This window comes from Mastomys coucha, unplaced genomic scaffold (genome assembly GCF_008632895.1).
Source record: "Mastomys coucha isolate ucsf_1 unplaced genomic scaffold, UCSF_Mcou_1 pScaffold14, whole genome shotgun sequence".
Classification (NCBI taxonomy): domain Eukaryota; kingdom Metazoa; phylum Chordata; class Mammalia; order Rodentia; family Muridae; genus Mastomys; species Mastomys coucha.
The window spans coordinates 106115638-106121800 of record NW_022196896.1 but is presented as its reverse complement, the minus strand read 5'-3'; the positions used below and the strand labels follow the sequence as shown (position 1 = coordinate 106121800).

Below are 6163 nucleotides of genomic sequence, written 5' to 3'. Positions count from 1 at the left end.
TATATATATATGCATATATATAATATATATACTTGTTATATATATTGTTATATATACATATATGTATGTGTTGTGATATATACTTGCAGTGATATATATATATAAATCAACATATCTATCTTGATTGATTGATATATCTATATCTATATCAGCTGATATAGATATATCAATACCAGTAAGTACCTATATATACACATATATACATATGTGTGTACATACATATATGTATTGAATACCTCAAGATGCAAGATCAATTTTAGCATATTTTAAATATCCCATTTTTCACCAGAGATACTTGATTCAATAATTACTTAAAAGGTTGGAATCAACAGTAAGAAACCTGTTCTACATTTCAGCTGTCAGTGCTTGTCTACAACAACATATTCAAATAAAATTGATATACATAATTAACTACTCATAGCTCTTAATACCATCCATCAAAGACTTCAGGCGATGCCCATTAGTGGTTGTGAACAGCTTGACAGTGAAACGACAGATCAGCTGGTTCGTCTTATTAGATATGTTCCTTTCTAGTATTGAGTCAAAGTATTTCAAAGCTGCAAATACATTTCTGTCTGGACCTGCGTAACTCTGTCTACTGATTATCTAAGAAAACTATAAAAGAATAACCTATAAAATTAGACCTCCTTATTTTAAAATGGAAAGAAAAGATTCAGCTATTTATAATATTTCCTTACAACAGAGTTTCTAATTCCTTGCAATGGTGACAATTTGTACTGAATAATTCTTCCTTGTGGAGGTCAGTCTGGATGTTGCATCTTCTGTGCCCCATAGCAACAGTTGCTGTAGCATTTATCTGTCCAACCCCAGTTGCAATCATCAAGTTGTCTTCAGCCAGTTATGATGGCATGTATCAGTAACTCCAGTATGCAGGAGGCTAAAGCAGGAGAATTGTGTTGGCACCTAGCTTAGTCTATACAGTAAGTTCAAGGCTAGGCTGGGTTATGGTGTGAGAGCCTGTCTCAAAGCAACAACAACAAAATGTCTCTGAGCACTGCCAACTGCTAGCTGTAGATACTTCACTCACCATCACAAGCCACAGACTTACTCTAAAGATAGATAGTTCTTCCTCAAATCTCTTCTCTATATTGCTTATCCAAATAACGGAGCAACTAGGGCCTTCACATCTTAGTACCTTATTCTAAGATAAGTACTGTACCACTCAAAGTATTACCCTTTATACTTTTGGGATGCGAATATTATTAAGCTTAGACGATGTTAGAACATTAGTAAGATCTAAACACATAGCTGGAATCGCACTTCTTCAGCATGTAAATAATAACTTACAGCAAGAATATTACATTTAAGGAGTAGCTAAAATAGATGTCATAAAAAATTAAGAACCTTTACTAATTGTCCCAACAACACACACACATACACACAATGTAGTGTAACGGTATGCTTGCGGATCCAGTGGAAAGTTTTTAAATTGTATTTGTCACCAAATGATCACCTGTGAATATATATGCACATATATATGTATATATGTATATACATATATACACACACACTGGTAACAGTGAAACTACACAAACTGAGCAGTTTGTAGCTATGTGTGTATATATATGTATATACATATATATACACACAAGGAATATATATTTTATATATATATAATATATATAATATATATTCCTTGTTATATATTCACACATGTATTTGACAAAAAAACCATGAATTTTACATATTAATTAGGGGAGTATGGGGGAAGGTTTGGATAGGGATGGGACAAATGATGTAATTATATCATAACCTCAAAAAAAGTAAACAATTTAAGTGATATTTGTCTTCTATGTAATACATTTTTTCAGGAATAAATAAAAGGAAGGAAGGAAGGAAAACTAGCCCAACAGTACCCTCACATAAAATCCATGATTGTATCCTAATCTCCAGCTAAATGGTTTTTATCAGATCTAAGTTCTCTGGTGAAGTATATATGGTCTTTTAAGAAGAGAATAATATCATCTACCATGGGAATAAATTGGCTTTTGTATAATAAAAATAAATAAAATTGTGTCATTTTCAGGAAATGAATGGAACTAGAGCTCATCATTCTAAGTGAAATAAGCCAGACTCAGAAAAGCAGATACAAAGTCTTTTCTATAATATGTAGAATCTAGACGTTAAAAAACTACTTATGTGACGTGAAAAGAGAAGGAAGGCCATCTAGCAAAAGAGGGGGTGTGTGGGAACACCTGAGAGTGTCAGACGAGTTGAATTCAATACATACGGGCTTATTAAAATCTCATGATGAAACTCATTACTTTAAACAGTGAGTATACAATTGTGTCAAGATATCAGGGCTTGAGAGACAGTTCCATTGTAAAGTGCTTGCCTTGCTTTCCTGAGGACCTGAGCCTGGAGTGCACTGGAGAGCCAGCGCTGGAGAGTCAGTGACAGGTGGGGCTGGGGATTCGTTGCTCAACATGCCTAACTCTCTTGGTGAGTTCCAGGCAGCTAAGGATACCATCTGGGAAAAAAAAAAAAAAGAGAGGAAGGAAGGAAGGAAGGGAGGAAAGAAAAAAGGAAGGAAGAAAGGAAGGAAGGAGGGAAGGAAGGAAGGTGGACTGCATCTGAGGAACAATATCCAGGGTCATCCTCTGGCCCTCACATATACATCTATACACACACGCACACACCTAAATGTACATGCATGTGCACACATACATATACACAAAGCCACACATGCATTCACACATATATATACATGCATACACAAACACGTATACACACACAAACAAACAGCTATACACAAATACACATTCACACACATATACACCCATACACACATGTACATACACAAACATACATACACATATGCAGACAGACACACATACATATGCACACACAGACACACATAAACACACAAACACACACATATGCACATGTATGCACGCACAACTTAGAAAAAAAACAGCAAATTGCACCAGATATATTTCAAAGCCTTTTCCAACCATAAAAGTTTTATGAATGTGACAATCTGTTAATGAGCAATTGCCTCACCTATAATATAAAAATAGAGATATTCCTCATCTCTTAGGCTCTGAAATATATAAATATTCATATATAATAAAACATTACAAGCAAGATCAATGTGAATTTTTCAGTGATGCTTATCAAAAAAACATTAGCTATGCCAAGAAAATACTATTACTTGACTTACAGACACATTTTTATTAGAGGTTTTAGTATGTTGCCAACAGCATTTGAAATTCGAACCTGCAATCAAATCCTAAAAAATCTATTTATATAGATTATAGATTTTTTACATAGACTTATTACATAGGAATTTTGGCGTGTGTCCTGTTTTTAAAAAACTCCCTTATTTTACAGTTAAGAGTATAAACCCCAGAACATTTAAGAAAGCAACCTCCTCAATACCTCTTCAAAAACAGAATCATACAAAACTACCCTTTGATAGCTAGATAGCATAAGACAGCTATGTGCCTTGCTTCAAGAAAGGAACTGACTCGGAGGACCTGCAAGCAAATCATTTGGAGCTACAAGCTTTTCCAGATGTTGTGTGATAGATACAGGGAGGGAAAAAAAGGAGACATTCTGTGAGCAGCCTTAGCTTCCCCTCTAATTGCCCGAGGCCCAGGACTGAGCTATACCTCAAGGGGTACACCTGTTGGCTAACAAAACATATAATATATCATATAATGAGACTACAGGGTGCCCACTCAGAACCAACCTCCTTGAATAAAAACATGCTTGTAGAAACATCTGCATTGCATAGTTTTTGGTGGGTATAAAATCTAGCCATGACTTTACAGAACGCTCCCTGTGCTCCCTTTGCAATCTCACCTTGTGACGACTATGAGTATTAACATTTTCAGGGAAAGATAAAAGAAACATCTCATCTCAGGGAGCTCCCAGCACTGCAGGGCTTTTCCATCTGCTCATATCCTTAGCTGGCGAGTAAACTGTATTTGGCAGTGATCTTTGAAACTGGACTAACGGTCCTGTGATGCTATGTTGAATATTTCTTCCCTTATGTTGATAAGAAAGAAAAGAATAATTTGTGACCCAGGGAGATGAGCAAAGAGTTCATTTAATAATCAGTTCCATATTAAGCAGAGGTCTCAAATAAAACAAATTTAACTTTGCTATCGTGTGTATAATCTCTCCCTGCTGGGTTCCCCAGGACAGGGGTCGGATAGATAGAGTGTTACCTAATTCTTTTAAACAGAAAGTTTTGTATTTGTCAGTTTTCAAAAACCAGTTTTTACATAATTGCAGATGGTAAATATACTATAGCCCCTGGAAGTGCTTAAATATAATATATAAATAACACTTATAGTTAATCACTTCAGATAAATTTGCACATATATGTCCTAAACTCTTGCCTTCTAATCTTCTAAACTATACGAAGCCAGGACAACCCTCCTGGTTTGTTTTTGTTTTATTTTGTTTTGTTTTGTTTCGTTTTTTGTTTACAATGGCACAGAATCTTTGTCTTCTTCCTGCAATGATAGGAGGCAAACTTAAATCAATTATGTGGTTCTGGCATTGTCCGAACAGCAGCACATTGCATAGCTTTTATTACATCTCTGTGCTGGCTAAGACCAGTGTTAGAGCAAGCAGCATAAAGATTTAGTGAGCAGAAAGGTCCTTGGAAAAATGAAAATCAACCCCATGAGGTCAACATTGTCCTCATAGGTGACAACCAATGTCTAAGCAGAGGTCAAAGGATCACCCTCAAGTCACAGCATTAAGAGGAACTTAGAGAAATCAAGACTCCCAAGAATAAAGTTTTGTGAACCAAAGTTCTTGATTTTACAAAAAAATAAAATACAATACAATAAAAAGGAAGATTTGTTTTTTTTTTTTCTAGGAAGCGATGTGTTACAGGTCATTGAACTGTGAGGTCTCAGGAACTAAAGCCATCCATCAGCCATCAAGAAGAAACACTCAATTGTCCATATAAGGCACTTTTGCCTTCTTCTATGCTATCTTATTCGTAGCTCTCAAAGGGCTGTCTCATGGTGACCAAATAAAGCCTAGTGAAGCAAGTCCAGACCAGTTAGCAATCACCAGCTGAGTTCCTGCAGCCATCCAGGTGACCCTTTGGAGGAACATACTCTTCTAGACTAAACAGTGAGGAAGCCTTCTGAGTTTCTGCTCATATTATATTTAAAATGTAGACTTCCTGCTTAACTGTGTACATTTATGGAGTATACTATGATGAATTTTATACAGTTTTATAGAGACAATGCTTAATATTGTCAATATAATTAGTATTTGAATCTCATGAAACACATTTTCAGTTTTTATTGGCACTTATAATTGTACATATGTATGTGGTATATTTTGATATGTGTACTGAACAAATTAGGGTGCTTAACATTTCTGTATCTTCATTATTACCCTGAGTTTGAAAGATTTGGGCTCCCCACAATCTTCCAGTTAACCATAAGAATCTACAGTAATCTACTGTGAACTAATTCTATGTTTGTTAAGAATTTTCTCTGGCCAGGCAGTGATGGTGCACGCCTTTAATCCCAGCACTTGGGAGGTAGAGGCAGGCGAATTTCTGAGTTCGAGGCCAACCTGGTCTACAGAGTGAGTTCCAGGACAGCCAGGGCTATACAGAGAAACCATGTCTCAAAAAAAAAGAAAAAAAAAGAATTTTCTCTGACTACACAATTAAATGACCTAATCATCTCCCCTTTCATCTGTGCCTCTCCCTTGCTTTCATCAGCTCTGTCTTCCTAGAATCTATCATTATCTGAATTGCACCATGAAGACTGCTTACTTACAGTGTATTTTCTACATAAACTAAATAATATAAGCTCTATGCAGGTGAAATTGTTATGATGTTTATTATCCCAATAGTATCCAGCATGTGGCTGTGACCAACTAACAATATAAGATAAATCAGAAAACAGATGACTTTTTTCAACACCAGCAAAGTATGACCAACATAATTTTTGTTGTTGTTTTTTGTTTTTTATTGTTTTTATTTATTTATTTATTTATTTTTACACTCCATATTTGGTTCCCTAACCCCATCCACCCTCCGACTGTTCTACATCCCATACCTCTTTCCCCCCCTCCATCCCACCTGACCTCTAAACTCCCTGAGGCCTCCAGTCTCTTGAGGGTTAGGTGCATCATCTATGAATGAACACAGACCCAG

The 6163-nt window shown here is 35.8% G+C and overlaps 1 protein-coding gene across 1 annotated transcript in view; it reads left to right on the top strand.

The window, feature by feature from the left end:
• LOC116089479 (putative coiled-coil domain-containing protein 195) overlaps positions 1-6163 on the top strand; it is an 8446-nt gene that overhangs the window by 848 nt on the left and 1435 nt on the right. The window lies entirely within an intron of this gene.